Source organism: Salminus brasiliensis, chromosome 11 (assembly GCF_030463535.1).
Source record: "Salminus brasiliensis chromosome 11, fSalBra1.hap2, whole genome shotgun sequence".
Classification (NCBI taxonomy): domain Eukaryota; kingdom Metazoa; phylum Chordata; class Actinopteri; order Characiformes; family Bryconidae; genus Salminus; species Salminus brasiliensis.
Genome location: NC_132888.1, coordinates 31,634,103 through 31,656,001, shown reverse-complemented (window position 1 = coordinate 31,656,001; position 21,899 = coordinate 31,634,103). Strand labels below are relative to the sequence as shown.

The following is a 21,899-nucleotide window of genomic DNA, read 5'->3' as shown; positions in this document are numbered from 1 at the left end:
GAATGCTTTTGCTTGGTTTTGAACAAATATGGTCTTAGCTATGAAATTTGAATCCTCTAGTTTGCAAGGTGCTTCTGCTTACGGCCATTCCACCCTTAGAATGCCTGATCTCGTCTGATCTCAGAAGCTACCAAGGGTTGGGCCTGGTTAGTACTTGAATGGGAGACTGTCTGGGAATACCAGGTGTTGTAAGCTTTTCCAATCCTGCAAACAATTAAAGCTTACATTTCCATGTTATTTACATCTTTTGCACAAATTTGTAGTTGAAACTCTTTTGTGTTGTAAATGTTGATGTGTTGAAATGGAATGCTTTTGCTTGGTTTTGAACAAATATGGTCTTAGCTATGAAATTTGAATCCTCTAGTTTGCAAGGTGCTTCTGCTTACGGCCATTCCACCCTTAGAATGCCTGATCTCGTCTGATCTCAGAAGCTACCTAGGGTTGGGCCTGGTTAGTACTTGAATGGGAGACTGTCTGGGAATACCAGGTGTTGTAAGCTTTTCCAATCCTGCAAACAATTAAAGCTTACATTTCCATGTTATTTACATCTTTTGCACAAATTTGTAGTTGAAACTCTTTTGTGTTGTAAATGTTGATGTGTTGAAATGGAATGCTTTTGCTTGGTTTTGAACAAATATGGTCTTAGCTATGAAATTTGAATCATCTAGTTTGCAAGGTGCTTCTGCTTACGGCCATTCCACCCTTAGAATGCCTGATCTCGTCTGATCTCAGAAGCTACCTAGGGTTGGGCCTGGTTAGTACTTGAATGGGAGACTGTCTGGGAATACCAGGTGTTGTAAGCTTTTCCAATCCTGCAAACAATTAAAGCTTACATTTCCATGTTATTTACATCTTTTGCACAAATTTGTAGTTGAAACTCTTTTGTGTTGTAAATGTTGATGTGTTGAAATGGAATGCTTTGTGTTGTAAATGTTGATGTGTTGAAATGGAATGCTTTTGCTTGGTTTTGAACAAATATGGTCTTAGCTATGAAATTTGAATCCTCTAGTTTGCAAGGTGCTTCTGTTTACGACCATTCCACCCTTAGAATGCCTGATCTCGTCTGATCTCAGAAGCTACCTAGGGTTGGGCCTGGTTAGTACTTGAATGGGAGACTGTCTGGGAATATCAGGTGTTGTAAGCTTTTCCAATCCTGCAAACAATTAAAGCTTACATTTCCATGTTATTTACATCTTTTGCACAAATTTGTAGTTGAAACTCTTTTGTGTTGTAAATGTTGATGTGTTGAAATGGAATGCTTTTGCTTGGTTTTGAACAAATATGGTCTTAGCTATGAAATTTGAATCCTCTAGTTTGCAAGGTGCTTCTGCTTATGGCCATTCCACCCTTAGAATGCCTGATCTCGTCTGATCTCAGAAGCTACCTAGGGTTGGGCACGGTTAGTACTTGAATGGGAGACTGTCTGGGAATACCAGGTGTTGTAAGCTTTTCCAATCCTGCAAACAATTAAAGCTTACATTTCCATGTTATTTACATCTTTTGCACAAATTTGTAGATGAAACTCTTTTGTGTTGTAAATGTTGATGTGTTGAAATGGAATGCTTTGTATTGTAAATGTTGATGTGTTGAAATGGAATGCTTTTGCTTGGTTTTGAACAAATATGGTCTTAGCTATGAAATTTGAATCCTCTAGTTTGCAAGGTGCTTCTGCTTACGGCCATTCCACCCTTAGAATGCCTGATCTTGTCTGATCTCAGAAGCTACCTAGGGTTGGGCCTGGTTAGTACTTGAATGGGAGACTGTCTGGGAATACCAGGTGTTGTAAGCTTTTCCAATCCTGCAAACAATTAAAGCTTACATTTCCATGTTATTTACATCTTTTGCACAAATTTGTAGTTGAAACTCTTTTTCGTTGTAAATGTTGATGTGTTGAAATGGAATGCTTTTGCTTGGTTTTGAACAAATATGGTCTTAGCTATGAAATTTGAATCCTCTAGTTTGCAAGGTGCTTCTGCTTACGGCCATTCCACCCTTAGAATGCCTGATCTCGTCTGATCTCAGAAGCTACCTAGGGTTGGGCCTGGTTAGTACTTGAATGGGAGACTGTCTGGGAATACCAGGTGTTGTAAGCTTTTCCAATCCTGCAAACAATTAAAGCTTACATTTCCATGTTATTTACATCTTTTGCACAAATTTGTAGTTGAAACTCTTTTGTGTTGTAAATGTTGATGTGTTGAAATGGAATGCTTTTGCTTGGTTTTGAACAAATATGGTCTTAGCTATGAAATTTGAATCCTCTAGTTTGCAAGGTGCTTCTGCTTACGGCCATTCCACCCTTAGAATGCCTGATCTCGTCTGATCTCAGAAGCTACCTAGGGTTGGGCCTGGTTAGTACTTGAATGGGAGACTGTCTGGGAATACCAGGTGTTGTAAGCTTTTCCAATCCTGCAAACAATTAAAGCTTACATTTCCATGTTATTTACATCTTTTGCACAAATTTGTAGTTGAAACTCTTTTGTGTTGTAAATGTTGATGTGTTGAAATGGAATGCTTTTGCTTGGTTTTGAACAAATATGGTCTTAGCTATGAAATTTGAATCCTCTAGTTTGCAAGGTGCTTCTGCTTACGGCCATTCCACCCTTAGAATGCCTGATCTCGTCTGATCTCAGAAGCTACCTAGGGTTGGGCCTGGTTAGTACTTGAATGGGAGACTGTCTGGGAATACCAGGTGTTGTAAGCTTTTCCAATCCTGCAAACAATTAAAGCTTACATTTCCATGTTATTTACATCTTTTGCACAAATTTGTAGTTGAAACTCTTTTGTGTTGTAAATGTTGATGTGTTGAAATGGAATGCTTTTGCTTGGTTTTGAACAAATATGGTCTTAGCTATGAAATTTGAATCCTCTAGTTTGCAAGGTGCTTCTGCTTACGGCCATTCCACCCTTAGAATGCCTGATCTCGTCTGATCTCAGAAGCTACCTAGGGTTGGGCCTGGTTAGTACTTGAATGGGAGACTGTCTGGGAATACCAGGTGTTGTAAGCTTTTCCAATCCTGCAAACAATTAAAGCTTACATTTCCATGTTATTTACATCTTTTGCACAAATTTGTAGTTGAAACTCTTTTGTGTTGTAAATGTTGATGTGTTGAAATGGAATGCTTTTGCTTGGTTTTGAACAAATATGGTCTTAGCTATGAAATTTGAATCATCTAGTTTGCAAGGTGCTTCTGCTTACGGCCATTCCACCCTTAGAATGCCTGATCTCGTCTGATCTCAGAAGCTACCTAGGGTTGGGCCTGGTTACTACTTGAATGGGAGACTGTCTGGGAATACCAGGTGTTGTAAGCTTTTCCAATCCTGCAAACAATTAAAGCTTACATTTCCATGTTATTTACATCTTTTGCACAAATTTGTAGTTGAAACTCTTTTGTGTTGTAAATGTTGATGTGTTGAAATGGAATGCTTTGTGTTGTAAATGTTGATGTGTTGAAATGGAATGCTTTTGCTTGGTTTTGAACAAATATGATCTTAGCTATGAAATTTGAATCCTCTAGTTTGCAAGGTGCTTCTGCTTACGGCCATTCCACCCTTAGAATGCCTGATCTAGTCTGATCTCAGAAGCTACCTAGGGTTGGGCCTGGTTAGTACTTGAATGGGAGACTGTCTGGGAATACCAGGTGTTGTAAACTTTTCCAATCCTGCAAACAATTAAAGCTTACATTTCCATGTTATTTACATCTTTTGCACAAATTTGTAGTTGAAACTCTTTTGTGTTGTAAATGTTGATGTGTTGAAATGGAATGCTTTTGCTTGGTTTTGAACAAATATGGTCTTAGCTATGAAATTTGAATCCTCTAGTTTGCAAGGTGCTTCTGCTTACGGCCATTCCACCCTTAGAATGCCTGATCTCGTCTGATCTCAGAAGCTACCTAGGGTTGGGCCTGGTTAGTACTTGAATGGGAGACTGTCTGGGAATACCAGGTGTTGTAAGCTTTTCCAATCCTGCAAACAATTAAAGCTTACATTTCCATGTTATTTACATCTTTTGCACAAATTTGTAGTTGAAACTCTTTTGTGTTGTAAATGTTGATGTGTTGAAATGGAATGCTTTTGCTTGGTTTTGAACAAATATGGTCTTAGCTATGAAATTTGAATCCTCTAGGTTTGCAAGGTGCTTCTGCTTACGGCCATTCCACCCTTAGAATGCCTGATCTCGTCTGATCTCAGAAGCTACCTAGGGTTGGGCCTGGTTAGTACTTGAATGGGAGACTGTCTGGGAATACCAGGTTTTGTAAGCTTTTCCAATCCTGCAAACAATTAAAGCTTACATTTCCATGTTATTTACATCTTTTGCACAAATTTGTAGATGAAACTCTTTTGTGTTGTAAATGTTGATGTGTTGAAATGGAATGCTTTGTGTTGTAAATGTTGATGTGTTGAAATGGAATGCTTTTGCTTGGTTTTGAACAAATATGGTCTTAGCTATGAAATTTGAATCCTCTAGTTTGCAAGGTGCTTCTGCTTACGGCCATTCCACCCTTAGAATGCCTGATCTCGTCTGATCTCAGAAGCTACCTAGGGTTGGGCCTGGTTAGTACTTGAATGGGAGACTGTCTGGGAATATCAGGTGTTGTAAGCTTTTCCAATCCTGCAAACAATTAAAGCTTACATTTCCATGTTATTTACATCTTTTGCACAAATTTGTAGTTGAAACTCTTTTGTGTTGTAAATGTTGATGTGTTGAAATGGAATGCTTTGTGTTGTAAATGTTGATGTGTTGAAATGGAATGCTTTTGCTTGGTTTTGAACAAATATGGTCTTAGCTATGAAATTTGAATCCTCTAGTTTGCAAGGTGTTTCTGCTTACGGCCATTCCACCCTTAGAATGCCTGATCTCGTCTGATCTCAGAAGCTACCTAGGGTTGGGCCTGGTTAGTACTTGAATGGGAGACTGTCTGGGAATACCAGGTGTTGTAAGCTTTTCCAATCCTGCAAACAATTAAAGCTTACATTTCCATGTTATTTACATCTTTTGCACAAATTTGTAGTTGAAACTCTTTTGTGTTGTAAATGTTGATGTGTTGAAATGGAATGCTTTTGCTTGGTTTTGAACAAATATGGTCTTAGCTATGAAATTTGAATCCTCTAGTTTGCAAGGTGCTTCTGCTTAAGGCCATTCCACCCTTAGAATGCCTGATCTCGTCTGATCTCAGAAGCTACCTAGGGTTGGGCCTGGTTAGTACTTGAATGGGAGACTGTCTGGGAATATCAGGTGTTGTAAGCTTTTCCAATCCTGCAAACAAGTAAAGCTTACATTTCCATGTTATTTACATCTTTTACACAAATTTGTAGTTGAAACTCTTTTGTGTTGTAAATGTTGATGTGTTGAAATGGAATGCTTTTGCTTGTTTTTGAACAAATATGGTCTTAGCTATGAAATTTGAATCCTCTAGTTTGCAAGGTGCTTCTGCTTACGGCCATTCCACCCTTAGAATGCCTGATCTCGTCTGATCTCAGAAGCTACCTAGGGTTGGGCCTGGTTAGTACTTGAATGGGAGACTGTCTGGGAATACCAGGTGTTGTAAGCTTTTCCAATCCTGCAAACAATTAAAGCTTACATTTCCATGTTTTTTACATCTTTTGCACAAATTTGTAGTTGAAACTCTTTTTTGTTGTAAATGTTGATGTGTTGAAATGGAATGTTTTTGCTTGGTTTTGAACAAATATGGTCTTAGCTATGAAATTTGAATCCTCTAGTTTGCAAGGTGCTTCTGCTTACGGCCATTCCACCCTTAGAATGCCTGATCTCGTCTGATCTCAGAAGCTACCTAGGGTTGGGCCTGGTTAGTACTTGAATGGGAGACTGTCTGGGAATACCAGGTGTTGTAAGCTTTTCCAATCCTGCAAACAATTAAAGCTTACATTTCCATGTTTTTTACATCTTTTGCACAAATTTGTAGTTGAAACTCTTTTGTGTTGTAAATGTTGATGTGTTGAAATGGAATGCTTTTGCTTGGTTTTGAACAAATATGGTCTTAGCTATGAAATTTGAATCCTCTAGTTTGCAAGGTGCGTCTGCTTAAGGCCATTCCACCCTTAGAATGCCTGATCTCGTCTGATCTCAGAAGCTACCTAGGGTTGGGCCTGGTTAGTACTTGCATGGGAGACTGTCTGGGAATATCAGGTGTTGTAAGCTTTTCCAATCCTGCAAACAATTAAAGCTTACATTTCCATGTTATTTACATCTTTTGCACAAATTTGTAGTTGAAACTCTTTTGTGTTGTAAATGTTGATGTGTTGAAATGGAATGCTTTGTGTTGTAAATGTTGATGTGTTGAAATGGAATGCTTTTGCTTGGTTTTGAACAAATATGGTCTTAGCTATGAAATTTGAATCCTCTAGTTTGGAAGGTGCTTCTGCTTACGGCCATTCCACCCTTAGAATGCCTGATCTCGTCTGATCTCAGAAGCTACCTAGGGTTGGGCCTGGTTAGTACTTGAATGGGAGACTGTCTGGGAATACCAGGTGTTGTAAGCTTTTCCAATCCTGCAAACAATTAAAGCTTACATTTCCATGTTATTTACATCTTTTGCACAAATTTGTAGTTGAAACTCTTTTGTGTTGTAAATGTTGATGTGTTGAAATGGAATGCTTTTGCTTGGTTTTGAACAAATATGGTCTTAGCTATGAAATTTGAATCCTCTAGTTTGCAAGGTGCTTCTGCTTAAGGCCATTCCACCCTTAGAATGCCTGATCTCGTCTGATCTCAGAAGCTACCTAGGGTTGGGCCTGGTTAGTACTTGAATGGGAGACTGTCTGGGAATATCAGGTGTTGTAAGCTTTTCCAATCCTGCAAACAAGTAAAGCTTACATTTCCATGTTATTTACATCTTTTACACAAATTTGTAGTTGAAACTCTTTTGTGTTGTAAATGTTGATGTGTTGAAATGGAATGCTTTTGCTTGTTTTTGAACAAATATGGTCTTAGCTATGAAATTTGAATCCTCTAGTTTGCAAGGTGCTTCTGCTTATGGCCATTCCACCCTTAGAATGCCTGATCTCGTCTGATCTCAGAAGCTACCTAGGGTTGGGCCTGGTTAGTACTTGAATGGGAGACTGTCTGGGAATACCAGGTGTTGTAAGCTTTTCCAATCCTGCAAACAATTAAAGCTTACATTTCCATGTTTTTTACATCTTTTGCACAAATTTGTAGTTGAAACTCTTTTTTGTTGTAAATGTTGATGTGTTGAAATGGAATGTTTTTGCTTGGTTTTGAACAAATATGGTCTTAGCTATGAAATTTGAATCCTCTAGTTTGCAAGGTGCTTCTGCTTACGGCCATTCCACCCTTAGAATGCCTGATCTCGTCTGATCTCAGAAGCTACCTAGGGTTGGGCCTGGTTAGTACTTGAATGGGAGACTGTCTGGGAATACCAGGTGTTGTAAGCTTTTCCAATCCTGCAAACAATTAAAGCTTACATTTCCATGTTATTTACATCTTTAGCACAAATTTGTAGTTGAAACTCTTTTGTGTTGTAAATGTTGATGTGTTGAAATGGAATGCTTTTGCTTGGTTTTGAACAAATATGGTCTTAGCTATGAAATTTGAATCCTCTAGTTTGCAAGGTGCTTCTGCTTACGGCCATTCCACCCTTAGAATGCCTCATCTCGTCTGATCTCAGAAGCTACCTAGGGTTGGGCCTGGTTAGTACTTGAATGGGAGACTGTCTGGGAATATCAGGTGTTGTAAGCTTTTCCAATCCTGCAAACAATTAAAGCTTACATTTCCATGTTATTTACATCTTTTGCACAAATTTGTAGTTGAAACTCTTTTGTGTTGTAAATGTTGATGTGTTGAAATGGAATGCTTTGTGTTGTAAATGTTGATGTGTTGAAATGGAATGTTTTTGCTTGGTTTTGAACAAATATGGTCTTAGCTATGAAATTTGAATCCTCTAGTTTGCAAGGTGCTTCTGCTTGCGGCCATTCCATCCTTAGAATGCCTGATCTCGTCTGATCTCAGAAGCTACCTAGGGTTGGGCCTGGTTAGTACATGAATGGGAGACTGTCTGGGAATACCAGGTGTTGTAAGCTTTTCCAATCCTACAAACAATTAAAGCTTACATTTCCATGTTATTTACATCTTTTGCACAAATTTGTAGATGAAACTCTTTTGTGTTGTAAATGTTGATGTGTTGAAATGGAATGCTTTGTGTTGTAAATGTTGATGTGTTGAAATGGAATGCTTTTGCTTGGTTTTGAACAAATATGGTCTTAGCTATGAAATTTGAATCCTCTAGTTTGCAAGGTGCGTCTGCTTAAGGCCATTCCACCCTTAGAATGCCTGATCTCGTCTGATCTCAGAAGCTACCTAGGGTTGGGCCTGGTTAGTACTTGCATGGGAGACTGTCTGGGAATATCAGGTGTTGTAAGCTTTTCCAATCCTGCAAACAATTAAAGCTTACATTTCCATGTTATTTACATCTTTTGCACAAATTTGTAGTTGAAACTCTTTTGTGTTGTAAATGTTGATGTGTTGAAATGGAATGCTTTGTGTTGTAAATGTTGATGTGTTGAAATGGAATGCTTTTGCTTGGTTTTGAACAAATATGGTCTTAGCTATGAAATTTGAATCCTCTAGTTTGGAAGGTGCTTCTGCTTACGGCCATTCCACCCTTAGAATGCCTGATCTCGTCTGATCTCAGAAGCTACCTAGGGTTGGGCCTGGTTAGTACTTGAATGGGAGACTGTCTGGGAATACCAGGTGTTGTAAGCTTTTCCAATCCTGCAAACAATTAAAGCTTACATTTCCATGTTATTTACATCTTTTGCACAAATTTGTAGTTGAAACTCTTTTGTGTTGTAAATGTTGATGTGTTGAAATGGAATGCTTTTGCTTGGTTTTGAACAAATATGGTCTTAGCTATGAAATTTGAATCCTCTAGTTTGCAAGGTGCTTCTGCTTACGGCCATTCCACCCTTAGAATGCCTGATCTCGTCTGATCTCAGAAGCTACCTAGGGTTGGGCCTGGTTAGTACTTGAATGGGAGACTGTCTTGGAATACCAGGTGTTGTAAGCTTTTCCAATCCTGCAAACAATTAAAGCTTACATTTCCATGTTTTTTACATCTTTTGCACAAATTTGTAGTTGAAACTCTTTTGTGTTGTAAATGTTGATGTGTTGAAATGGAATGTTTTTGCTTGGTTTTGAACAAATATGGTCTTAGCTATGAAATTTGAATCCTCTAGTTTGCAAGGTGCTTCTGCTTACGGCCATTCCACCCTTAGAATGCCTGATCTCGTCTGATCTCAGAAGCTACCTAGGGTTGGGCCTGGTTAGTACTTGAATGGGAGACTGTCTGGGAATACCAGGTGTTGTAAGCTTTTCCAATCCTGCAAACAATTAAAGCTTACATTTCCATGTTATTTACATCTTTTGCACAAATTTGTAGTTGAAACTCTTTTGTGTTGTAAATGTTGATGTGTTGAAATGGAATGCTTTTGCTTGGTTTTGAACAAATATGGTCTTAGCTATGAAATTTGAGTCCTCTAGTTTGCAAAGTTCTTTTGCTTACGGCCATTCCACCCTTAGAATGCCTGATCTCGTCTGATTTCAGAAGCTACCTAGGGTTGGGCCTGGTTAGTACTTGAATGGGGGAATGTCTGGGAATACCAGGTGTTGTAAGCTTTTCCAATCCTGCAAACAATTAAAGCTTACATTTCCATGTTATTTACATCTTTTGCACAAATTTGTAGTTGAAACTCTTTTGTGTTGTAAATGTTGATGTGTTGAAATGGAATGCTTTTGCTTGGTTTTGAACAAATATGGTCTTAGCTATCTTTTGCACAAATTTGTAGTTGAAACTCTTTTGTGTTGTAAATGTTGATGTGTTGAAATGGAATGCTTTGTGTTGTAAATGTTGATGTGTTGAAATGGAATGCTTTTGCTTGGTTTTGAACAAATATGGTCTTAGCTATGAAATTTGAATCCTCTAGTTTGCAAGGTGCTTCTGCTTACGGCCATTCCACCCTTAGAATGCCTCATCTCGTCTGATCTCAGAAGCTACCTAGGGTTGGGCCTGGTTAGTACTTGAATGGGAGACTGTCTGGGAATATCAGGTGTTGTAAGCTTTTCCAATCCTGCAAACAATTAAAGCTTACATTTCCATGTTATTTACATCTTTTGCACAAATTTGTAGTTGAAACTCTTTTGTGTTGTAAATGTTGATGTGTTGAAATGGAATGCTTTTGCTTGGTTTTGAACAAATATGGTCTTAGCTATGAAATTTGAGTCCTCTAGTTTGCAAAGTTCTTTTGCTTATGGCCATTCCACCCTTAGAATGCCTGATCTCGTCTGATCTCAGAAGCTACCTAGGGTTGGGCCTGGTTAGTACTTGAATGGGGGAATGTCTGGGAATACCAGGTGTTGTAAGCTTTTCCAATCCTGCAAACAATTAAAGCTTACATTTCCATGTTATTTACATCTTTTGCACAAATTTGTAGTTGAAACTCTTTTGTGTTGTAAATGTTGATGTGTTGAAATGGAATGCTTTGTGTTGTAAATGTTGATGTGTTGAAATGGAATGTTTTTGCTTGGTTTTGAACAAATATGGTCTTAGCTATGAAATTTGAATCCTCTAGTTTGCAAGGTGCTTCTGCTTGCGGCCATTCCATCCTTAGAATGCCTGATCTCGTCTGATCTCAGAAGCTACCTAGGGTTGGGCCTGGTTAGTACATGAATGGGAGACTGTCTGGGAATACCAGGTGTTGTAAGCTTTTCCAATCCTGCAAACAATTAAAGCTTACATTTCCATGTTATTTACATCTTTTGCACAAATTTGTAGTTGAAACTCTTTTGTGTTGTAAATGTTGATGTGTTGAAATGGAATGCTTTGTGTTGTAAATGTTGATGTGTTGAAATGGAATGCTTTTGCTTGGTTTTGAACAAATATGGTCTTAGCTATGAAATTTGAATCCTCTAGTTTGGAAGGTGCTTCTGCTTACGGCCATTCCACCCTTAGAATGCCTGATCTCGTCTTATCTCAGAAGCTACCTAGGGTTGGGCCTGGTTAGTACTTGAATGGGAGACTGTCTGGGAATACCAGGTGTTGTAAGCTTTTCCAATCCTGCAAACAATTAAAGCTTACATTTCCATGTTATTTACATCTTTTGCACAAATTTGTAGTTGAAACTCTTTTGTGTTATAAATGTTGATGTGGGTTGGGCCTGGTTAGTACTTGAATGGGAGACTGTCTGGGAATACCAGGTGTTGTAAGCTTTTCCAATCCTGCAAACAATTAAAGCTTACATTTCCATGTTATTTAAATCTTTTGCACAAATTTGTAGTTGAAACTCTTTTGTGTTGTAAATGTTGATGTGTTGAAATGGAATGCTTTTGCTTGGTTTCGAACAAATATGGTCTTATCTATGAAATTTGAATCCTCTCGTTTGCAAGGTTCTTCTGATTACGGCCATTCCACCCTTAGAACGCCTGATGTTGTCTGATCTCAGAAGCTACATAGGGTTGGGTCTGGTTAGTACTTGAATGGGAGACTGTCTGGGAATACCAGGTGTTGTAAGCTTTTCCAATCCTACAAACAATTAAAGCTTACATTTCCATGTTAATTACATCTTTTGCACAAATTTGTAGTTGAAACTCTTTTGTGTTGTAAATGTTGATGTGTTCAAATGGAATGCTTTTGCTTGGTTTTGAACAAATATGGTCTTAGCTATGAAATTTGAGTCCTCTAGTTTACAACGTTGTTTTGCTTACGGCCATTCCACCCTTAGAACGCCTGATCTCGTCTGATCTCAGAAGCTACCTAGGGTTGGGCCTGGTTAGTACTTGAATGGGAGACTGTCTGGGAATACCAGGTGTTGTAAGCTTTTCCAATCCTGCAAACAATTAAAGCTTACATTTCCATGTTATTTACATCTTTTGCACAAATTTGTAGATGAAACTCTTTTGTGTTGTAAATGTTGATGTGTTGAAATGGAATGCTTTTGCTTGGTTTTGAACAAATATGGTCTTAGCTATGAAATTTGAATCCTCTAGTTTGCAAGGTGCGTCTGCTTAAGGCCATTCCACCCTTAGAATGCCTGATCTCGTCTGATCTCAGAAGCTACCTAGGGTTGGGCCTGGTTAGTACTTGAATGGGAGACTGTCTGGGAATATCAGGTGTTGTAAGCTTTTCCAATCCTGCAAACAATTAAAGCTTACATTTCCATGTTATTTACATCTTTTGCACAAATTTGTAGTTGAAACTCTTTTGTGTTGTAAATGTTGATGTGTTGAAATGGAATGCTTTTGCTTGGTTTTGAACAAATATGGTCTTAGCTATAAAATTTGAATCCTCTAGTTTGGAAGGTGCTTCTCCTTATGGCCGTTCCACCCTTAGAATCCCTGATCTCGTCTGATCTCAGAAGCTACCTAGGGTTGGGCCTGGTTAGTACTTGAATGGGAGACTGTCTGGGAATACCAGGTGTTGTAAGCTTTTCCAATCCTGCAAACAATTAAAGCTTACATTTCCATGTTATTTACATCTTTTGCACAAATTTGTAGTTGAAACTCTTTTGTGTTGTAAATGTTGATGTGTTGAAATGGAATGCTTTTGCTTGGTTTTGAACAAATATGGTCTTAGCTATGAAATTTGAATCCTCTAGTTTGGAAGGTGCTTCTGCTTACGGCCATTCCACCCTTAGAATGCCTGATCTCGTCTGATCTCAGAAGCTACCTAGGGTTGGGCCTGGTTAGTACTTGAATGGGAGACTGTCTGGGAATACCAGGTGTTTTAAGCTTTTCCAATCCTGCAAACAATTAAAGCTTACATTTCCATGTTATTTACATCTTTTGCACAAATTTGTAGATGAAACTCTTTTGTGTTGTAAATGTTGATGTGTTGAAATGGAATGCTTTGTGTTGTAAATGTTGATGTGTTGAAATGGAATGCTTTTGCTTGGTTTTGAACAAATATGGTCTTAGCTATGAAAATTGAATCCTCTAATTTGCAAGGTGCTTCTGCTTACGGACATTCCACCTTTAGAATGCCTGATCTCATCTGATCTCAGAAGCTACCTAGGGTTGGGCCTGGTTAGTACTTGAATGGGAGACTGTCTGGGAATACCAGGTGTTGTAAGCTTTTCCAATCCTGCAAACAATTAAAGCTTACATTTCCATGTTATTTACATCTTTTGCACAAATTTGTAGTTGAAACTCTTTTGTGTGGTAAATGTTGATGTGTTGAAATGGAATGCTGTGTTGTAAATGTTGATGTGTTGAAATGGAATGCTTTTGCTTGGTTTTGAACAAATATGGTCTTAGATATGAAATTTGAATCCTCTAGTTTGCAAGGTGCTTCTGCTTACGGCCATTCCACCCTTAGAATGCCTGATCTCGTCTGATCTCAGAAGCTACCTAGGGTTGGGCCTGGTTAGTACTTGAATGGGAGACTGTCTGGGAATACCAGGTGTTGTAAGCTTTTCCAATCCTGCAAACAATTAAAGCTTACATTTCCATGTTATTTACATCTATTGCACAAATTTGTAGTTGAAACTCTTTTGTGTTGTAAATGTTGATGTGTTGAAATGGAATGCTTTTGCTTGGTTTTGAACAAATATGGTCTTAGCTATGAAATTTGAATCCTCTAGTTTGCAAGGTGCTTCTGCTTACGGCCATTCCACCCTTAGAATGCCTGATCTCGTCTGATCTCAGAAGCTACCTAGGGTTGGGCCTGGTTAGTACTTGAATGGGAGACTGTCTGGGAATACCAGGTGTTGTAAGCTTTTCCAATCCTGCAAACAATTAAAGCTTACATTTCCATGTTATTTACATCTTTTGCACAAATTTGTAGATGAAACTCTTTTGTGTTGTAAATGTTGATGTGTTGAAATGGAATGCTTTGTGTTGTAAATGTTGATGTGTTGAAATGGAATGCTTTTGCTTGGTTTTGAACAAATATGGTCTTAGCTATGAAATTTGAATCCTCTAGTTTGCAAGGTGCTTCTGCTTACGGCCATTCCACCCTTAGAATGCCTGATCTCGTCTGATCTCAGAAACTGCCTAGGGTTTGGCCTGGTTAGTACTTGAATGGGAGACTGTCTGGGAATACCAGGTGTTGTAAGCTTTTCCAATCCTGCAAACAATTAAAGCTTACATTTCCATGTTATTTACATCTTTTGCACAAATTTGTAGTTGAAACTCTTTTGTGTTGTAAATGTTGATGTGTTGAAATGGAATGATTTTGCTTGGTTTTGAACAAATATGGTCTTAGCTATGAAATTTGAATCCTCTAGTTTGCTAGGTGTTTCTGCTTACGGCCATTCCACCCTTAGAAGCCTGATCTTGTCTGATCTCAGAAACTACCTAGAGTTGGGTCTGGTTAGTACTTGAATGGGAGACTGTCTGGGAATATCAGGTGTTGTAAGCTTTTCCAATCCTGCAAACAATTAAAGCTTACATTTCCATGTTATTTACATCTTTTGCACAAATTTGTAGTTGAAACTCTTTTGTGTTGTAAATGTTGATGTGTTGAAATGGAATGCTTTTGCTTGGTTTTGAACAAATATGGTCTTAGCTATGAAATTTGAATCCTCTAGTTTGCTAGGTGCTTCTCCTTATGGCCGTTCCACCCTTAGAATCCCTGATCTCGTCTGATCTCAGAAGCTACCTAGGGTTGGGCCTGGTTAGTACTTGAATGGGAGACTCTCTGGGAATATCAGGTGTTGTAAGCTTTTCCAATCCTGCAAACAATTAAAGCTTACATTTCCATGTTATTTACATCTTTTGCACAAATTTGTAGTTGAAACTCTTTTGTGTTGTAAATGTTGATGTGTTGAAATGGAATGCTTTTGCTTGGTTTTGAACAAATATGGTCTTAGCTATGAAATTTGAATCCTCTAGTTTGCAAGGTGCTTCTGCTTACGGCCATTCCACCCTTAGAATGCCTGATCTCGTCTGATCTCAGAAGCTATCTAGGATTGGGCCTGGTTAGTACTTGAATGGGAGACTGTCTGGGAATACCAGGTGTTGTAAGCTTTTCCAATCCTGCAAACAATTAAAGCTTACATTTCCATGTTATTTACATCTATTGCACAAATTTGTATTTGAAACTCTTTTGTGTTGTAAATGTTGATGTGTTGAAATGGAATGCTTTTGCTTGGTTTTGAACAAATATGGTCTTAGCTATGAAATTTGAATCCTCTAGTTTGCAAGGTGCTTCTGCTTACGGCCATTCCACCCTTAGAATGCCTGATCTCGTCTGATCTCAGAAGCTACCTAGGGTTGGGCCTGGTTAGTACTTGAATGGGAGACTGTCTGGGAATACCAGGTGTTGTAAGCTTTTCCAATCCTGCAAACAATTAAAGCTTACATTTCCATGTTATTTACATCTTTTGCACAAATTTGTAGATGAAACTCTTTTGTGTTGTAAATGTTGATGTGTTGAAATGGAATGCTTTGTGTTGTAAATGTTGATGTGTTGAAATGGAATGCTTTTGCTTGGTTTTGAACAAATATGATCTTAGCTATGAAATTTGAATCCTCTAGTTTGCAAGGTGCTTCTGCTTACGGCTATTCCACCCTTAGAATGCCTGATCTCGTCTGATCTCAGAAGCTACCTAGGGTTGGGCCTGGTTAGTACTTGAATGGGAGACTGTCTGGGAATACCAGGTGTTGTAAGCTTTTCCAATCCTGCAAACAATTAAAGCTTACATTTCCATGTTATTTACATCTTTTGCACAAATTTGTAGTTGAAACTCTTTTGTGTTGTAAATGTTGATATGTTGAAATGGAATGCTTTTGCTTGGTTTTGAACAAATATGGTCTTAGCTATGAAATTTGAATCCTCTAGGTTTGCAAGGTGCTTCTGCCTACGGCCATTCCACCATTAGAATGCCTGATCTCGTCTGATCTCAGAAGCTACCTAGGGTTGGGCCTGGTTAGTACTTGAATGGGAGACTGTCTGGGAATACCAGGTGTTGTAAGCTTTTCCAATCCTGCAAACAATTAAAGCTTACATTTCCATGTTATTTACATCTTTTGCACAAATTTGTAGTTGAAACTCTTTTGTGTTGTAAATGTTGATGTGTTGAAATGGAATGCTTTTGCTTGGTTTTGAACAAATATGGTCTTAGCTATGAAATTTGAATCCTCTAGTTTGCAAGTTGCTTCTGCATACGGCCATTCCACCCTTAGAATGCCTGATCTCGTCTGATCTCAGAAGCTACCTAGGGTTGGGCCTGGTTAGTACTTGAATGGGAGACTGTCTGGGAATACCAGGTGTTGTAAGCTTTTCCAATCCAGCAAACAATTAAAGCTTACATTTCCATGTTATTTACATCTTTTGCACAAATTTGTAGTTGAAACTCTTTTGTGTTGTAAATGTTGATGTGTTGAAATGGAATGCTTTTGCTTGTTTTTGAACAAATATGGTCTTAGCTATGAAATTTGAATCCTCTAGTTTGCAAGGTGCTTCTGCTTACGGCCATTCCACCCTTAGAATGCCTGATCTCGTCTGATCTCAGAAGCTACCTAGGGTTGGGCCTGGTTAGTAATTGAATGGGAGACTGTCTGGGAATATCAGGTGTTGTAAGCTTTTCCAATCCTGCAAACAATTAAAGCTTACATTTCCATGTTATTTACATCTTTTGCACAAATTTGTAGTTGAAACTCTTTTGTGTTGTAAATGTTGATGTGTTGAAATGGAATGCTTTTGCTTGTTTTTGAACAAATATGGTCTTAGCTATGAAATTTGAATCCTCTAGTTTGCAAGGTGCTTCTGCTTACGGCCATTCCACCCTTAGAATGCCTGATCTCGTCTGATCTCAGAAGCTACCTAGGGTTGGGCCTGGTTAGTACTTGAATGGGAGACTGTCTGGGAATACCAGGTGTTGTAAGCTTTTCCAATCCTGCAAACAATTAAAGCTTACATTTCCATGTTATTTACATCTTTTGCACAAATTTGTAGTTGAAACTCTTTTGTGTTGTAAATGTTGATGTGTTGAAATGGAATGCTTTTGCTTGGTTTTGAACAAATATGGTCTTAGCTATGAAATTTGAATCCTCTAGTTTGCAAGGTGCTTCTGCTTACGGCCATTCCACCCTTAGAATGCCTGATCTCGTCTGATCTCAGAAGCTACCTAGGGTTGGGCCTGGTTAGTACTTGAATGGGAGACTGTCTGGGAATACCAGGTGTTGTAAGCTTTTCCAATCCTGCAAACAATTAAAGCTTACATTTCCATGTTATTTACATCTTTTGCACAAATTTGTAGTTGAAACTCTTTTGTGTTGTAAATGTTGATGTGTTGAAATGGAATGCTTTTGCTTGGTTTTGAACAAATATGGTCTTACCTATGAAATTTGAATCCTCTAGTTTGGAAGGTGCTTCTGCTTACGGCCATTCCACCCTTAGAATGCCTGATCTCGTCTGATCTCAGAAGCTACCTAGGGTTGGGCCTGGTTAGTACTTGAATGGGAGACTGTCTGGGAATACCAGGTGTTGTAAGCTTTTCCAATCCTGCAAACAATTAAAGCTTACATTTCCATGTTATTTACATCTTTTGCACAAATTTGTAGATGAAACTCTTTTGTGTTGTAAATGTTGATGTGTTGAAATGGAATGCTTTGTGTTGTAAATGTTGATGTGTTGAAATGGAATGCTTTTGCTTGGTTTTGAACAAATATGATCTTAGCTATGAAATTTGAATCCTCTAGTTTGCAAGGTGCTTCTGCTTACGGCCATTCCACCCTTAGAATGCCTGATCTCGTCTGATCTCAGAAGCTATCTAGGGTTGGGCCTGGTTAGTACTTGAATGGGAGACTGTCTGGGAATACCAGGTGTTGTAAGCTTTTCCAATCCTGCAAACAATTAAAGCTTACATTTCCATGTTATTTACATCTTTTGCACAAATTTGTAGTTGAAACTCTTTTGTGTTGTAAATGTTGATGTGTTGAAATGGAATGCTTTTGCTTGGTTTTGAACAAATATGGTCTTAGCTATGAAATTTGAATCCTCTAGTTTGCAAGGTGCTTCTGCTTACGCCCATTCCACCCTTAGAATGCCTGATCTCGTCTGATCTCAGAAGCTACCTAGGGTTGGGCCTGGTTAGTACTTGAATGGGAGACTGTCTGGGAATACCAGGTGTTGTAAGCTTTTCCAATCCTGCAAACAATTAAAGCTTACATTTCCATGTTATTTACATCTTTTGCACAAATTTGTAGTTGAAACTCTTTTGTCTTGTAAATGTTGATGTGTTGAAATGGAATGCTTTGTGTTGTAAATGTTGATGTGTTGAAATGGAATGCTTTTGCTTGGTTTTGAACAAATATGGTCTTAACTATGAAATTTGAATCCTCTAGTTTGCAAGGTGCTTCTGCTTACGGCCATTCCACCCTCAGAATGCCTGATCTCGTCTGATCTCAGAAGCTACCTAGGGTTGGGCCTGGTTAGTACTTGAATGGGAGACTGTCTGGGAATATCAGGTGTTGTAAGCTTTTCCAATCCTGCAAACAATTAAAGCTTACATTTCCATGTTATTTACATCTTTTGCACAAATTTGTAGTTGAAACTCTTTTGTGTTGTAAATGTTGATGTGTTGAAATGGAATGCTTTTGCTTGGTTTTGAACAAATATGGTCTTAGCTATGAAATTTGAATCCTCTAGTTTGCAAGTTGCTTCTGCTTACGGCCATTCCACCCTTAGAATGCCTGATCTCGTCTGATCTCAGAAGCTACCTAGGGTTGGGCCTGGTTAGTACTTGAATGGGAGACTGTCTGGGAATACCAGGTGTTGTAAGCTTTTCCAATCCTGCAAACAATTAAAGCTTACATTTCCATGTTATTTACATCTTTTGCACAAATTTGTAGTTGAAACTCTTTTGTGTTGTAAATGTTGATGTGTTGAAATGGAATGCTTTTGCTTGGTTTTGAACAAATATGGTCTTAGCTATGAAATTTGAATCCTCTAGTTTGCAAGGTGCTTCTGCTTACGGCCATTCCACCCTTAGAATGCCTGATCTCGTCTGATCTCAGAAGCTACCTAGGGTTGGGCCTGGTTAGTACTTGAATGGGAGACTGTCTGGGAATACCAGGTGTTGTAAGCTTTTCCAATCCTGCAAACAATTAAAGCTTACATTTCCATGTTATTTACATCTTTTGCACAAATTTGTAGTTGAAACTCTTTTGTGTTGTAAATGTTGATGTGTTGAAATGGAATGCTTTGTGTTGTAAATGTTGATGTGTTGAAATGGAATGTTTTTGCTTGGTTTTGAACAAATATGGTCTTAGCTATGAAATTTGAATCCTCTAGTTTGCAAGGTGCTTCTGCTTGCGGCCATTCCATCCTTAGAATGCCTGATCTCGTCTGATCTCAGAAGCTACCTAGGGTTGGGCCTGGTTAGTACATGAATGGGAGACTGTCTGGGAATACCAGGTGTTGTAAGCTTTTCCAATCCTACAAACAATTAAAGCTTACATTTCCATGTTATTTACATCTTTTGCACAAATTTGTAGATGAAACTCTTTTGTGTTGTAAATGTTGATGTGTTGAAATGGAATGCTTTGTGTTGTAAATGTTGATGTGTTGAAATGGAATGCTTTTGCTTGGTTTTGAACAAATATGGTCTTAGCTATGAAATTTGAATCCTCTAGTTTGCAAGGTGCGTCTGCTTAAGGCCATTCCACCCTTAGAATGCCTGATCTCGTCTGATCTCAGAAGCTACCTAGGGTTGGGCCTGGTTAGTACTTGCATGGGAGACTGTCTGGGAATATCAGGTGTTGTAAGCTTTTCCAATCCTGCAAACAATTAAAGCTTACATTTCCATGTTATTTACATCTTTTGCACAAATTTGTAGTTGAAACTCTTTTGTGTTGTAAATGTTGATGTGTTGAAATGGAATGCTTTGTGTTGTAAATGTTGATGTGTTGAAATGGAATGCTTTTGCTTGGTTTTGAACAAATATGGTCTTAGCTATGAAATTTGAATCCTCTAGTTTGGAAGGTGCTTCTGCTTACGGCCATTCCACCCTTAGAATGCCTGATCTCGTCTGATCTCAGAAGCTACCTAGGGTTGGGCCTGGTTAGTACTTGAATGGGAGACTGTCTGGGAATACCAGGTGTTGTAAGCTTTTCCAATCCTGCAAACAATTAAAGCTTACATTTCCATGTTATTTACATCTTTTGCACAAATTTGTAGTTGAAACTCTTTTGTGTTGTAAATGTTGATGTGTTGAAATGGAATGCTTTTGCTTGGTTTTGAACAAATATGGTCTTAGCTATGAAATTTGAATCCTCTAGTTTGCAAGGTGCTTCTGCTTACGGCCATTCCACCCTTAGAATGCCTGATCTCGTCTGATCTCAGAAGCTACCTAGGGTTGGGCCTGGTTAGTACTTGAATGGGAGACTGTCTTGGAATACCAGGTGTTGTAAGCTTTTCCAATCCTGCAAACAATTAAAGCTTACATTTCCATGTTTTTTACATCTTTTGCACAAATTTGTAGTTGAAACTCTTTTGTGTTGTAAATGTTGATGTGTTGAAATGGAATGTTTTTGCTTGGTTTTGAACAAATATGGTCTTAGCTATGAAATTTGAATCCTCTAGTTTGCAAGGTGCTTCTGCTTACGGCCATTCCACCCTTAGAATGCCTGATCTCGTCTGATCTCAGAAGCTACCTAGGGTTGGGCCTGGTTAGTACTTGAATGGGAGACTGTCTGGGAATACCAGGTGTTGTAAGCTTTTCCAATCCTGCAAACAATTAAAGCTTACATTTCCATGTTATTTACATCTTTTGTACAAATTTGTAGTTGAAACTCTTTTGTGTTGTAAATGTTGATGTGTTGAAATGGAATGCTTTTGCTTGGTTTTGAACAAATATGGTCTTAGCTATGAAATTTGAGTCCTCTAGTTTGCAAAGTTCTTTTGCTTACGGCCATTCCACCCTTAGAATGCCTGATCTCGTCTGATTTCAGAAGCTACCTAGGGTTGGGCCTGGTTAGTACTTGAATGGGGGAATGTCTGGGAATACCAGGTGTTGTAAGCTTTTCCAATCCTGCAAACAATTAAAGCTTACATTTCCATGTTATTTACATCTTTTGCACAAATTTGTAGTTGAAACTCTTTTGTGTTGTAAATGTTGATGTGTTGAAATGGAATGCTTTTGCTTGGTTTTGAACAAATATGGTCTTAGCTATCTTTTGCACAAATTTGTAATTGAAACTCTTTTGTGTTGTAAATGTTGATGTGTTGAAATGGAATGCTTTGTGTTGTAAATGTTGATGTGTTGAAATGGAATGCTTTTGCTTGGTTTTGAACAAATATGGTCTTAGCTATGAAATTTGAATCCTCTAGTTTGCAAGGTGCTTCTGCTTACGGCCATTCCACCCTTAGAATGCCTCATCTCGTCTGATCTCAGAAGCTACCTAGGGTTGGGCCTGGTTAGTACTTGAATGGGAGACTGTCTGGGAATATCAGGTGTTGTAAGCTTTTCCAATCCTGCAAACAATTAAAGCTTACATTTCCATGTTATTTACATCTTTTGCACAAATTTGTAGTTGAAACTCTTTTATGTTGTAAATGTTGATGTGTTGAAATGGAATGCTTTTGCTTGGTTTTGAACAAATATGGTCTTAGCTATGAAATTTGAGTCCTCTAGTTTGCAAAGTTCTTTTGCTTATGGCCATTCCACCCTTAGAATGCCTGATCTCGTCTGATCTCAGAAGCTACCTAGGGTTGGGCCTGGTTAGTACTTGAATGGGGGAATGTCTGGGAATACCAGGTGTTGTAAGCTTTTCCAATCCTGCAAACAATTAAAGCTTACATTTCCATGTTATTTACATCTTTTGCACAAATTTGTAGTTGAAACTCTTTTGTGTTGTAAATGTTGATGTGTTGAAATGGAATGCTTTGTGTTGTAAATGTTGATGTGTTGAAATGGAATGTTTTTGC

The 21,899-nt window shown here is 38.4% G+C and overlaps 67 pseudogenes; all 67 read left to right on the top strand.

The window, feature by feature from the left end:
• The first annotated feature begins 76 nt into the window (after positions 1-76).
• Positions 77-195, top strand: LOC140568935 (5S ribosomal RNA; annotated as a pseudogene).
• A 185-nt stretch (positions 196-380) lies between these two features.
• LOC140568953 (5S ribosomal RNA) lies at positions 381-499 on the top strand (annotated as a pseudogene).
• A 185-nt stretch (positions 500-684) lies between these two features.
• On the top strand, positions 685-803 carry LOC140568952 (5S ribosomal RNA; annotated as a pseudogene).
• Positions 804-1,025: 222 nt separating this feature from the next.
• LOC140570475 (5S ribosomal RNA) lies at positions 1,026-1,144 on the top strand (annotated as a pseudogene).
• A 185-nt stretch (positions 1,145-1,329) lies between these two features.
• On the top strand, positions 1,330-1,448 carry LOC140566200 (5S ribosomal RNA; annotated as a pseudogene).
• A 222-nt stretch (positions 1,449-1,670) lies between these two features.
• On the top strand, positions 1,671-1,789 carry LOC140572168 (5S ribosomal RNA; annotated as a pseudogene).
• A 185-nt stretch (positions 1,790-1,974) lies between these two features.
• Positions 1,975-2,093, top strand: LOC140568951 (5S ribosomal RNA; annotated as a pseudogene).
• Positions 2,094-2,278: 185 nt separating this feature from the next.
• Positions 2,279-2,397, top strand: LOC140568950 (5S ribosomal RNA; annotated as a pseudogene).
• A 185-nt stretch (positions 2,398-2,582) lies between these two features.
• Positions 2,583-2,701, top strand: LOC140568949 (5S ribosomal RNA; annotated as a pseudogene).
• Positions 2,702-2,886: 185 nt separating this feature from the next.
• Positions 2,887-3,005, top strand: LOC140568948 (5S ribosomal RNA; annotated as a pseudogene).
• Positions 3,006-3,190: 185 nt separating this feature from the next.
• Positions 3,191-3,309, top strand: LOC140572283 (5S ribosomal RNA; annotated as a pseudogene).
• Positions 3,310-3,531: 222 nt separating this feature from the next.
• Positions 3,532-3,650, top strand: LOC140566681 (5S ribosomal RNA; annotated as a pseudogene).
• A 185-nt stretch (positions 3,651-3,835) lies between these two features.
• On the top strand, positions 3,836-3,954 carry LOC140568947 (5S ribosomal RNA; annotated as a pseudogene).
• A 186-nt stretch (positions 3,955-4,140) lies between these two features.
• On the top strand, positions 4,141-4,259 carry LOC140572511 (5S ribosomal RNA; annotated as a pseudogene).
• Positions 4,260-4,481: 222 nt separating this feature from the next.
• Positions 4,482-4,600, top strand: LOC140570612 (5S ribosomal RNA; annotated as a pseudogene).
• A 222-nt stretch (positions 4,601-4,822) lies between these two features.
• Positions 4,823-4,941, top strand: LOC140568945 (5S ribosomal RNA; annotated as a pseudogene).
• Positions 4,942-5,126: 185 nt separating this feature from the next.
• On the top strand, positions 5,127-5,245 carry LOC140566326 (5S ribosomal RNA; annotated as a pseudogene).
• A 185-nt stretch (positions 5,246-5,430) lies between these two features.
• LOC140568944 (5S ribosomal RNA) lies at positions 5,431-5,549 on the top strand (annotated as a pseudogene).
• A 185-nt stretch (positions 5,550-5,734) lies between these two features.
• Positions 5,735-5,853, top strand: LOC140568943 (5S ribosomal RNA; annotated as a pseudogene).
• A 185-nt stretch (positions 5,854-6,038) lies between these two features.
• LOC140566775 (5S ribosomal RNA) lies at positions 6,039-6,157 on the top strand (annotated as a pseudogene).
• Positions 6,158-6,379: 222 nt separating this feature from the next.
• On the top strand, positions 6,380-6,498 carry LOC140568942 (5S ribosomal RNA; annotated as a pseudogene).
• Positions 6,499-6,683: 185 nt separating this feature from the next.
• LOC140566325 (5S ribosomal RNA) lies at positions 6,684-6,802 on the top strand (annotated as a pseudogene).
• Positions 6,803-6,987: 185 nt separating this feature from the next.
• On the top strand, positions 6,988-7,106 carry LOC140570448 (5S ribosomal RNA; annotated as a pseudogene).
• Positions 7,107-7,291: 185 nt separating this feature from the next.
• On the top strand, positions 7,292-7,410 carry LOC140568941 (5S ribosomal RNA; annotated as a pseudogene).
• Positions 7,411-7,595: 185 nt separating this feature from the next.
• LOC140566944 (5S ribosomal RNA) lies at positions 7,596-7,714 on the top strand (annotated as a pseudogene).
• Positions 7,715-7,936: 222 nt separating this feature from the next.
• LOC140566664 (5S ribosomal RNA) lies at positions 7,937-8,055 on the top strand (annotated as a pseudogene).
• Positions 8,056-8,277: 222 nt separating this feature from the next.
• LOC140566774 (5S ribosomal RNA) lies at positions 8,278-8,396 on the top strand (annotated as a pseudogene).
• Positions 8,397-8,618: 222 nt separating this feature from the next.
• On the top strand, positions 8,619-8,737 carry LOC140568940 (5S ribosomal RNA; annotated as a pseudogene).
• Positions 8,738-8,922: 185 nt separating this feature from the next.
• On the top strand, positions 8,923-9,041 carry LOC140571516 (5S ribosomal RNA; annotated as a pseudogene).
• A 185-nt stretch (positions 9,042-9,226) lies between these two features.
• LOC140568939 (5S ribosomal RNA) lies at positions 9,227-9,345 on the top strand (annotated as a pseudogene).
• Positions 9,346-9,530: 185 nt separating this feature from the next.
• Positions 9,531-9,649, top strand: LOC140567245 (5S ribosomal RNA; annotated as a pseudogene).
• A 324-nt stretch (positions 9,650-9,973) lies between these two features.
• LOC140566943 (5S ribosomal RNA) lies at positions 9,974-10,092 on the top strand (annotated as a pseudogene).
• Positions 10,093-10,277: 185 nt separating this feature from the next.
• LOC140566667 (5S ribosomal RNA) lies at positions 10,278-10,396 on the top strand (annotated as a pseudogene).
• A 222-nt stretch (positions 10,397-10,618) lies between these two features.
• On the top strand, positions 10,619-10,737 carry LOC140566663 (5S ribosomal RNA; annotated as a pseudogene).
• A 222-nt stretch (positions 10,738-10,959) lies between these two features.
• On the top strand, positions 10,960-11,078 carry LOC140566415 (5S ribosomal RNA; annotated as a pseudogene).
• A 346-nt stretch (positions 11,079-11,424) lies between these two features.
• LOC140568018 (5S ribosomal RNA) lies at positions 11,425-11,543 on the top strand (annotated as a pseudogene).
• A 185-nt stretch (positions 11,544-11,728) lies between these two features.
• Positions 11,729-11,847, top strand: LOC140571628 (5S ribosomal RNA; annotated as a pseudogene).
• Positions 11,848-12,032: 185 nt separating this feature from the next.
• LOC140566323 (5S ribosomal RNA) lies at positions 12,033-12,151 on the top strand (annotated as a pseudogene).
• A 185-nt stretch (positions 12,152-12,336) lies between these two features.
• LOC140567166 (5S ribosomal RNA) lies at positions 12,337-12,455 on the top strand (annotated as a pseudogene).
• Positions 12,456-12,640: 185 nt separating this feature from the next.
• On the top strand, positions 12,641-12,759 carry LOC140572793 (5S ribosomal RNA; annotated as a pseudogene).
• Positions 12,760-12,981: 222 nt separating this feature from the next.
• Positions 12,982-13,100, top strand: LOC140572589 (5S ribosomal RNA; annotated as a pseudogene).
• Positions 13,101-13,320: 220 nt separating this feature from the next.
• Positions 13,321-13,439, top strand: LOC140568938 (5S ribosomal RNA; annotated as a pseudogene).
• A 185-nt stretch (positions 13,440-13,624) lies between these two features.
• Positions 13,625-13,743, top strand: LOC140568937 (5S ribosomal RNA; annotated as a pseudogene).
• A 222-nt stretch (positions 13,744-13,965) lies between these two features.
• LOC140567315 (5S ribosomal RNA) lies at positions 13,966-14,084 on the top strand (annotated as a pseudogene).
• Positions 14,085-14,572: 488 nt separating this feature from the next.
• Positions 14,573-14,691, top strand: LOC140567583 (5S ribosomal RNA; annotated as a pseudogene).
• A 185-nt stretch (positions 14,692-14,876) lies between these two features.
• LOC140572192 (5S ribosomal RNA) lies at positions 14,877-14,995 on the top strand (annotated as a pseudogene).
• A 185-nt stretch (positions 14,996-15,180) lies between these two features.
• On the top strand, positions 15,181-15,299 carry LOC140568936 (5S ribosomal RNA; annotated as a pseudogene).
• Positions 15,300-15,521: 222 nt separating this feature from the next.
• On the top strand, positions 15,522-15,640 carry LOC140570855 (5S ribosomal RNA; annotated as a pseudogene).
• Positions 15,641-15,826: 186 nt separating this feature from the next.
• On the top strand, positions 15,827-15,945 carry LOC140566278 (5S ribosomal RNA; annotated as a pseudogene).
• A 185-nt stretch (positions 15,946-16,130) lies between these two features.
• On the top strand, positions 16,131-16,249 carry LOC140571644 (5S ribosomal RNA; annotated as a pseudogene).
• Positions 16,250-16,434: 185 nt separating this feature from the next.
• LOC140566038 (5S ribosomal RNA) lies at positions 16,435-16,553 on the top strand (annotated as a pseudogene).
• Positions 16,554-16,738: 185 nt separating this feature from the next.
• On the top strand, positions 16,739-16,857 carry LOC140568934 (5S ribosomal RNA; annotated as a pseudogene).
• Positions 16,858-17,042: 185 nt separating this feature from the next.
• On the top strand, positions 17,043-17,161 carry LOC140568933 (5S ribosomal RNA; annotated as a pseudogene).
• Positions 17,162-17,346: 185 nt separating this feature from the next.
• LOC140568932 (5S ribosomal RNA) lies at positions 17,347-17,465 on the top strand (annotated as a pseudogene).
• Positions 17,466-17,687: 222 nt separating this feature from the next.
• Positions 17,688-17,806, top strand: LOC140568577 (5S ribosomal RNA; annotated as a pseudogene).
• A 185-nt stretch (positions 17,807-17,991) lies between these two features.
• Positions 17,992-18,110, top strand: LOC140570171 (5S ribosomal RNA; annotated as a pseudogene).
• Positions 18,111-18,332: 222 nt separating this feature from the next.
• LOC140571344 (5S ribosomal RNA) lies at positions 18,333-18,451 on the top strand (annotated as a pseudogene).
• Positions 18,452-18,636: 185 nt separating this feature from the next.
• On the top strand, positions 18,637-18,755 carry LOC140568931 (5S ribosomal RNA; annotated as a pseudogene).
• Positions 18,756-18,940: 185 nt separating this feature from the next.
• On the top strand, positions 18,941-19,059 carry LOC140568930 (5S ribosomal RNA; annotated as a pseudogene).
• Positions 19,060-19,281: 222 nt separating this feature from the next.
• LOC140566662 (5S ribosomal RNA) lies at positions 19,282-19,400 on the top strand (annotated as a pseudogene).
• Positions 19,401-19,622: 222 nt separating this feature from the next.
• LOC140566773 (5S ribosomal RNA) lies at positions 19,623-19,741 on the top strand (annotated as a pseudogene).
• A 222-nt stretch (positions 19,742-19,963) lies between these two features.
• On the top strand, positions 19,964-20,082 carry LOC140568928 (5S ribosomal RNA; annotated as a pseudogene).
• A 185-nt stretch (positions 20,083-20,267) lies between these two features.
• On the top strand, positions 20,268-20,386 carry LOC140571515 (5S ribosomal RNA; annotated as a pseudogene).
• Positions 20,387-20,571: 185 nt separating this feature from the next.
• LOC140568927 (5S ribosomal RNA) lies at positions 20,572-20,690 on the top strand (annotated as a pseudogene).
• A 185-nt stretch (positions 20,691-20,875) lies between these two features.
• LOC140567244 (5S ribosomal RNA) lies at positions 20,876-20,994 on the top strand (annotated as a pseudogene).
• A 324-nt stretch (positions 20,995-21,318) lies between these two features.
• Positions 21,319-21,437, top strand: LOC140566942 (5S ribosomal RNA; annotated as a pseudogene).
• A 185-nt stretch (positions 21,438-21,622) lies between these two features.
• Positions 21,623-21,741, top strand: LOC140566666 (5S ribosomal RNA; annotated as a pseudogene).
• The last annotated feature ends 158 nt before the right edge of the window (positions 21,742-21,899 follow it).